This window comes from Galeopterus variegatus, unplaced genomic scaffold (genome assembly GCF_000696425.1).
Source record: "Galeopterus variegatus unplaced genomic scaffold, G_variegatus-3.0.2 Scaffold1905, whole genome shotgun sequence".
NCBI classification, from domain to species: Eukaryota; Metazoa; Chordata; class Mammalia; order Dermoptera; family Cynocephalidae; genus Galeopterus; species Galeopterus variegatus.
This window is the reverse complement of record NW_007728016.1, coordinates 331401-341176: the sequence shown is the minus strand read 5'-3', so window position 1 is coordinate 341176 and position 9776 is coordinate 331401.

Below are 9776 nucleotides of genomic sequence, written 5' to 3'. Positions count from 1 at the left end.
TTTGTTATAAGCAGCAGAAATGGACTAATATGATATACACAATGGATGGAACCAGAGACCATTATGTAAAGTGAAGTAAACCAGGCACAGAAGGATAAATACCACATGATCTCACTTACAGGGGGAATCCAAAAAAAAAGAGGTACTCATGAAAGTAGAGAGTAGAGTAATAGCAGATGCCAGAAGGGAAGGGGGGCTGGGAGGTGGGGAAATGGTAGATTAACAGGCACAAAACTAAACTATGTGTTCTAAGTTAATCAATGTACTGTATATGCATGTATTAAAACAACACACTGTACTGCACAAATATATACAAATTAATGTTAACATATTCAAAAAATAAAAATAAATTGATCTCATAGAATTTGAGGGTAGAATAGTGGTTACCAGAGAGTAGAGGGTGGAAGGGGAGATGGGAAGATGTTGGTCAATGGGTACAATGTTACAGTTAAATAGGAGGAATAAGTTCTGGTACTCTGTTGTGCAGTAGGGTGTCTATAGCTAACAATAGTGCATTGTACATTTCAAATAGCTAGAAGAGAGGATTTGGAATATTCTTAAAACAAAGAAATAATAAATGTTTAAGATGATGCCTATGCTAATACCATGATTTGATCATTATACTACGTATATATGTATCAAAACATCACATTGTATCCCATAAATATGTACAATTATTACACTTCAAAAAAAATCTCAGAAGAAAATGACGCTTAGCAGAAAAATTATCACCATTTCGCAATTAAAAAAAAGAAAACTGATCATGTTAAGAAGGAAACACAAAGAGTAAAGTGAGCGCGTCATTTGTCAAGGCCACATTATTTAAGGTGAATTGAGGGAGTGACACAGGAAGGAGACCTGAACCAGGTTCAAAGGGAAAGAAGTAGGCAGGGAACACACTCTGGAAAATCAGAGGAACGAAAGGACCTAACGTGTTATAAGCAGGCTCGTGTGGCTGGAGCAGAGTAACTGAGAGGAAGAATCAGGTAGGTTTAGAGGGATAGACAGGAGTGTAAGGATTTGAGGTCCTGAAGGTTGGTATAAGGAACTTGGAATTTTTCTAAGGGCAATTGTTCCACAGTTTTAAGCAGGGTTATGCCATGATCTGATATAGGTTTTTGAATGTTTATTCTGGCAGTTACATAAATAAAACATTAGAAGTGGTCAAGAGCGCTGGGGGAGGGGGCGGGTAAGAGAGGTGTTATCACTTAGGGTGGGTGATGACAGTAGAAATGGAGAAAAGACTGAGGCTTTGTGATGCATTTTGAACATAAAATGGAACAAATTTGTTTATGGATTGGAACCAGAGAAGAGCAGAGTGAAGGAAAGAGAACAGTGAAGAATGACTTGTCTTCCTTTAACTTGAACGGCTAGTGGTGCATGCCTTTCTTTTTAAATTTATTTATTTATTAATTGACAAATAAAAATTGTATATATTTATGGCATACAACACAATGTTTTCAAATATGTGTACACTGTAGAATGACTAAATCGAACTAACATCTTCATTTCCTCACACACTTATCATTTTTTGTGGTGAGAACACTTAAAATGTACTCTCAGTGATTTTCAAGTATACATTACATTTACTATAGTCAACGTGTTGTACAATAGATCTCTTGAAATTTTTCCTCCTGATTTTTTTTATTCTTTAACCAACATCTCCCCGATCCACTCCCACCCCCACCCCCACCCCAGGTCCTGGTAGCCACCATCGACTTTCTGATTTTATGAGTTCAATGAGATAGTACAATATTTGTCTTTCTGTGCCTGGCTTATTTCATTTAATATAATGTCCTCCAGGTTTATTCATACTGTCACAAATCACAGAATCTTCTCCTTTTTTTTTTTTTTTTTTTTTTTTTTTTTTGTTTGTTTGTTTTTTTGTCTTTTTGACTTTTTCTGTGTCCGGCAACGGATCGCAACCCTCAGTGTTGCCCCCGTACTGGACCGGGGACCGGCAACAGGATTGCAACTCTCGGCGTTGCTCCCGCACCTCGCTCAGCCAGTGAGCGGGAACCGGTCCATATGTGGGATCCGAACCCTCGGGCAGGAGCGCTGCCGCGCTTCCCAAGTGGCGCACTATCCAGTGCGCCACCGGGCCGGCCCCACAGAATCTTCTTTTTAATAAAAGGCTGATTAGTATCCCATTGTGTACATATCCGCCACATTTTCTTTACTTATCATCTGTTGATAGACACTTCAGTTGATTTCATTATCTTGGCTATTGTGAATAATGGTGCAATGATATGGAAGTGCAGATATCTGAACATACTGATTTTATTTTCTTTGGATATATATGCAGTAGTGGGATTTCTAAATCATATAGTAGTTTTATTTTTAATTTTTTGAGGAGTCTCTAGAATTCATCACTGAAGACATCAGGTCTTGGGTTTTTCTTTGATGGGAGACTATTACTGATTTAACCCCCTTATTTGTTATTGGCCTGTTCATATTTTCTATTTCTTCAGTATTGGCAGATTGTATGTATCTAGAAATTTATTCTTCTTTTTGTTTAGGTTATCCAATTTATTGGCATATAATTGTTCATAGTGGTCTCTTAGGATCCTTTATATCTCTGTGGTATTACTTAGAATGTCTTCTCTTTTTATTTCTGATTTTGTCTGAGTTTTCTCTTTTTCTCTTAATCTACTTGAGGATTTGTCAATTTTGTTTATCTTTTCAAAAAAACCTATTCTTAGTTGTGATTATCTTTTCTATTGTTTTATACCCTGTATTTACTATAGGTTTTGCTTTGTGGTTACCATAAGGCGTACATAAAATATTTTATAGTGATAGCATAATAAACTATTTTAAGTTGGTAACAACTTAACTTTTATTGCATACAAAAACTACACTTTTACTCACCCCTTCACATTTTGTTTTTCATGTCACAATTTTTGTCTTTTTATATTTGTATCCTTTAACAAATCATTGTAGCTAATATTATTCTTGATAGATTTGTCTTTTAACCTTCATACTAAAGATATAAGTGATTTACATGCCACCAGTACAGTATAAGAGTATTTTGAATTTGACTGTGTATATGCTTCTACCAGTGCGTTTTATACTTTCATACGTTTTCGTGTTATGGATTACTGTAACAACCCTTTTTTTTTCAGGTTGAACTTAATTAGCATTTCTTGTAAGTCAGGTCTATTAGTGACAAACTCCCTCAGTTTTTGTTTGTGTGGGAAAGTCTCTTTCTTTCATTTCTGAAGAACAGCTTTGCTGGGTAAAATACACCTGGTTGGCAGGTTTTTTTTTTTTTTTCTTTTCATTCGGCAATTTAAATATATCATCCCACTCTTTCCTGATCTTTGAGGGTTCTGCTAAGATATCAGCTGATACTCATACTTGTGGTTTCTTGTATGTGATATGCTGTTCTTGCTGCTTTCAAGTTTCTCTCATTGTCTTTGATCTTTTAAAGTTAAATTATCATGCATGTTGGCATAGTTTGTTTAAATTGAACACAATAGAGACCTTTGAGCTTCCAGTACCAAATATTTATATTTTTCCTCAGATTTGGAAGTGTTTTTTTAATCATTATTTTTTAAAATAAGCTTTCTGCCACTATCTCTGTTTTTCTTTTTTTAGAACACCCATAGTATGTGTTTTGGTTTGCATAGCAGTGTCCCATAATTTATTTTATTTAAAAAAAAATTATATTTTTTCTGTTGTTGCTCTGACTGGGTAATTTCAAATGACCTGTCTTCAAGCTCACTGAATCTTTACTGAATCTTTTTTCTGCTTTATTGAATCTGCTGTTAAAGCTCTTCTTGTACTTTTTTTTTTTCCTTTTTTTTGTCTTTTTTCGTGTCCGGCAACAGATCGCAACCCTCAGTGTCGCGCCCGTACCAGACCGGGACCGGCAACGGGATCGCAGCCCTCGGTGTTGCACCCGCACCTCGCTCAGCCAGTGAGCGGGAACCAGTCTGTATGTGGGATCCGAACCTCTGGCGGGAGCGCCGCCGCACTCCCAAGCAGTGCACTGTAGCAGTGCGCCACCGGGCCGGCCCATCTTCTTGTACTTTTTTTAGTTCAGTCATTCTGTTCTGTAGCTCCAGAATTTCTGCTTTTTTTTTAATGGTTTTTATTTTTGTTGAACTTCTAATTTTGTTTGTGTATTGTTTTCCCAATTTTGTTTAGTTGTCTATATGTATTTTTGTGTAATTCATTGAGCATCTTTAAGATGATTATTTTGAATTCTTTGTCAGGTAGTTTACAAATCTCCACTTATTTAGGGTCAGTTATTGGTATTTTCGTTTGTTTCTTTAGTGATGTCATGTTTCCCAGATTGTTTTTGATCCTGTGGCCTTTCATTGGTTTCTGCACATTTGAAGAAGTAGGGACTTATTCCAGTCTTTGCAGATTGGCTTCAGCTAGAAATACCTTCACCAGTCCAGAGATTCTGGGCAGGCTTTCTGGCATGGTCTGTGATAGCCTTTTTGATGAAGTCATTGGGGAGGCTGGCCTGGTACCTGGGTCAGTGGGTGGGCAGGCCTGGCATCTGGGTCCACAGTGTTGGGCCTGTATTCTGGGTCCATGGGGTGAACCTGTTGATTAGGTCTATGGGTACAAGCCTGGGGCTTCTTCCATGGGGGATGGCCTGAAGACTGGGTCCACAGAGACTGACCTGGTGCTGGGGTGGGCCTTGAGCCTAAGTCTGCTAGGGCTGGCCACCTTCTGGAATGGGCCTTGTACCTGCATCCACTGGAACAAGACTGGAGCTTGAGTCTACGGGTGGCAGGTCTGGGTCCTGAGTCCCTGAGGGCTGGCCTGGAGCATGGATCTATAGAGGTAGTCCTCAAACTTTGGTCCACAGAGTCAGGCCTGGAGTTGGGTGATGGGGGCTTGCCAACACTGGGTTTTACTGGGACAAGCCTGAGATTGGTATCTGAGACAAACTCTGATGCTTCTCTCTCTTTCTCCTAAGTCGAGGGTATCTTTCTGTGCTGCCTGGGGTTGGGAGCGGGGTGACACAGGTAATGCGAACTGTCCTTCTAACCCTCTATAACGCATCTTTTTTCATTTTTGTGCTAGACCCAGGTTCTGTAATCTCTGAAGATATTTTTGTGTGTGGATAGCTCTAATCGATGTTTCTGCAAGGGGACAAGCACTGGAAAGTACTATTTGACCATCTTGTTGACGTCACTCCTAGTGGTACATTCTTTAGTTTGTTTATTTAGGAATGTGGGAAATCAAGGACTTTGTTTGAAGGATCTGCGAGTTAGAGAAAATAAGCACATAGTTGGATTTATGAGTTGGAGCTCAGGGCAGTATTGGTTGGAGCTGCAGATTTGAGAGTAACCATTATATAGATAGTATTTTTTTTTTCCTTTTTGTCTTTTTTACTGACCGGTAACGGGATCGCAACCCTCGGTGTTGCGCCTGCACCGCGCTCAGCCAGTGAGCAGGAACCAGTCTCCACATGGGATCTGAACCCTCGGCCGGAGCGCCGCTGCACTCCCAAGCGGCGCACTCTCCAGTGCGCCACCGGGCTGGCCCATAGATAGTATTTTAAACTATGATCCTAGATGATAAACTGAAGGATAGATGAATATAAGGAAGAGAAGATAAGCTAGGGCTAAGCTGTGAGTCATTTTCTCTAGGAACCCATTCTATGAGACGTGTAGGCCACATCTATAGGCAAATCAATAAGGATCTAGTCAGGAGACAGAAACCACACAAGTGAGATTTGAAAAGGAAAAATATAATACAAATTATTGTTAACTAGTTGAGGTGGTTAACTACTGAAAGAGTTAAACATGAATTTTAATAGATCCAGAAGTAACAGGTACCTCTACCACTCTAGACTATGAGAAGGAATTTAGGACTAGAAGCAGGTCCTTTTCCCCAACGCTGAGATTTTTGAATTTTTTTTTTTATTGATACAGTTGATTATACATACATGTTGAGTACAGTATTGACTATCAATACCTGTGGGCAATATGTGATGCCAAAATCAGGATAATTAGTATATTCAGCATTATACAATGTAATAATTTTTCGTGACACTTTTCCAATTTCTCCCTACCTCCCCCTCCTTCCCATTTCCCAGTTATAGTGGCCTCAGTTCTGTTCTCTCTTTTGAAGGTTCAATGAATTATTGTGATTGTTGTGTATTTCTTTCTTTCTATTTCTACTTATTTATTTTTTTAGTTTCCATTTGTGAGTGAGGATATGCAGTATTTCTCTTTCTGTGCCTGGCTTATTTCTTTTAGCATAATTTTCTCTAAGTTCATCCATGTTGCTGCGAGTGGCAGAATTTCATTCTTGTTTATGGCAGAGTAATATTCCGTTGTGTATACATACCACATTTTTCTTATGCAGTAGTCCTTTGGTGGATATTTAGGTTGGTTCCAACTCTTGGCTACTTTAAATAGAGCTGCAATAAACATGGGAGTGCAGGTATCCCTCAACATGATGATTTCCATTCCTTTGGGCATATGCCCAGTAGTGGAATTGCTGGATTGTGTGGCAGTTCTATCTGTAGTTGTTTGGTGAATCTCCACAGTTTTCTCTAACAGCTGCACTCATTTACAGGCCCACCAACAATGTAGGAGGGTTCCCCTTTCTTCACATCCTTGCCAGAGTGTGTTATTCTCTGTCTTTTTGATAATGGCCAGTCTAACTGGGCTGAGATGATTTCTCAATGTGGTTTTGATTTGCATTTTCCTGATGATGAGTGATGTTGAGCATTTTTTTCATGTCGCTGTTGGCCATTTTGCTTTGGGCCGTATGGACATTTTCACAATGTTAATTCTTTTAATCTTAGAGCATGAAATGTCTTTCCATCTTTTTGTGTCTTCTTTAGTTTCTTTCAGCAGTGATTTGTAGTTCTCGTAGAGATCTTTTATCTCCTTTGTTAAACTTGTTCCTAGGAATTTTTTTTTTTTTTGTTACTATTGTAAATGGTCCTGCTTTCTTCATGTCTTTTTCTGCTAGTTTTTCATTGGAGTATAAAAATGCTACAGATTTTTGCATATTGATTTTGTATCCTGCAACTTTACTGAAATTGTTTATCAGCTGTAAGAGTTTTTTGGTAGAATCTTTAGGTTTTACTATGTATAGGATCATGTTATCAGTAAATGGGGATAGATTGACTTCATTTTTCCCTGTTTGGGTGCCCTTTCTTTCTTTCTTTTGCCTGATTGCTCTGCCTAGTAGTTCCAATACTATGTTAAATAGGAGTGGTGAGAGTGGGCATCCTTGTCTTGTTCCTTTACATCCATTCAGGATGATATTAGTGGTGGGTTTGTCACATGTGGCTTTTATTGTGTTGATATACTTTCCTTCTATACCTGATTTGTGGAGAGTCTTTATCATGAAAGGATGTTGAATTTTGTCAAATGCCTTTTCTTCATCCATTAAGATAAGCATATGATTTCATCCTTGATTTTGTTAATGTGGTGTATCACATTAATTGACTTACATATGTTGAACCATCCTTGCATCTCTGGAATCCCGGTTGATGGTATGTATAATTTTTTGGATGTTCTACTGTATTCCGTTTGCTAATATTTAGTTGAGGATTTTTGCTTCTATGTTCATCAGAGATATTGGCCTATAGTTTTCTTTTTTTTGTTGTATCTGTGTCTGGTTTTGGTATCAGAGTGATGCAAGCCTCATAGAATGAGTTATGGAGAATGGCCTATGTTTCAACTTTGGAATACTTTGGGGAGAATTCGTATTAATTCCTCTTTGATGGTTTTTTTTTTTTTTTTTTGAGTGGCAAGAGGTTATTTCCTTCTCTTTCTCATTTACATTTTGTTCTTTCTTGTGTATTTGTGGTATTGATTATTATTTTTTGTATTCCAGATGCAGGACTTACTTCAGGATTTCTTGCAGGGATGATCATGTAGGGAACTCCTGCAGATTTTGTTTGTTAGGGAAATACGCTATTTCTCCCTCATTTTTTTTTTTGTCTCTTTAATTTCTTGATTTTTTTTAAAGGTTAATATTGTTTCAATTTTTTTTAAAATTTTTATTTTGTCAATATACAATGTAGTTGGTTATTATGGCCCATCACTGAAACATCCCTCCCTCCTCCCTCTCCCCCCTCCCACCCAAGAATATCCTTTCCGTTTGCTTGTTGTAACAACTTCAAAAGATTGTAGTTGTTATATCTTCTTCTCCCCCCCCCACCGGATTTCTTTTTTGTGTGTGTATGTGAGTGAATTAATTAATTTATTTTTAGCTCCCACCAAATCCATCTGTTTTTTTATTTCTGTGATTTTTTTAATTTCTAATTTCCAGATGAGACAAAAATAAATGTATTACTTTATATAATTTAGCATTAGCATGTCTTCTGAAGCTATAGTACATCAAAAATGCATTATTATATAAAATTAATTTCTTTACGCAATTTTATTAATGATATATTTGCTTTGAATATACCATTTTATTAAACCTAAGACATAACATACAAAGTAAAGAATGAGATCTACATCCCTATGACTCAGCAAATTCACAATTCCTGAAGGCACTTGAAGTGCTATAAATTTATGTATGGATGACAATATGCATATAATTAACACACCAGTATTTAGTCTTCTATCCATTTAATAAAAAAGAAATAAGAAAACGTATCATATGCAAGTGATAGTGAAAAAGAAAAAAAAGTTAAAACTCACAGGCCTTAATGACTTTATTTAAACAAACAATAACTGAGTACCTTCTAGATTTCTGTTAGTACTCATATGTTGGCAAAATTTAACATTAGTAAAATGTCATTAGCAGTATTAGCCAATGATAAAATGAAGGATACAGAGGATTGAAATTAAAAAACCTTGGTCATAACACCAATCCTGGTTTTCATGAACTCAAGCTGCTATACTTCTCTTTTTTTTTCTATTTTATTTTATTTTGTCATTACACGATGTGGTTGATTATTGTGGCCTATTACTGAAAACTCCCTCCCTTTGATGCTGAGTGATATTGAGCATTTTTTCATATGTTTGTTGGCCATTTGTATATCTTCCTTAGAGAAATGTCTACTTAGCTCTTTTGCCCATTTTTTAATTGGGTTGCTTGTTTTTTGTTGTAAAGTTGTTTCAGTTCCTTGTGTATTCTGGATATTAATCCTTTGTCAGATGTATATTTTGCAAATATTTTCTCCCACTCTGTTGGTTGTCTTTTAGCTCTGTTAATTGTTTCTTTTGCTGTGCAGAAGCTTTTTACTTTGATATAGTCCCATTTGTTTATTTTTCCTTTGGACTCCTGTGCTTTTGGGGTCATATTCATGAAGTCTGTGTCCAGTCCTATTTCCTGAAGTGTTTCTCCTATGTTTTCTTTAAGAAGTTTTATTGTTTCAGGGTGTATATTTAAATCCTTAATCCATTTTGAGACGATTTTAGTATATGGTGAGAGGTATGGGTCTAGTTTCATTCTCCTGCATATGGATATCCAGTTATCCCAGCACCATTTGCTGAAGAGGCAGTCCCGACCATAGTGAATAGCCTTGGTGCCTTTGTCAAAGATCAGATGGCAGTAAGAGTGTGGGTTGATTTCCGGATTCTCTATTCTGTTCCATTGATTAGTGTGTCTGTTTTTATACCAGTACCATACTGTTTTGGTTATTATAGCTTTTTAGTATAGTTTAAAGTCAGGTAGAGTAATGCCTCCAGCTTTATTTTTTTTGCTCAGCATTGCTTTGACTATGCGTGATCTTTTGTTATTCCATATAAATGTCTGGAGAGTTCTTTAAATTTCGGAGAGAAATGTCATTGGAATTTTGATGGGGATTGCATTGAATTTGTATATCGCTTTGGGTA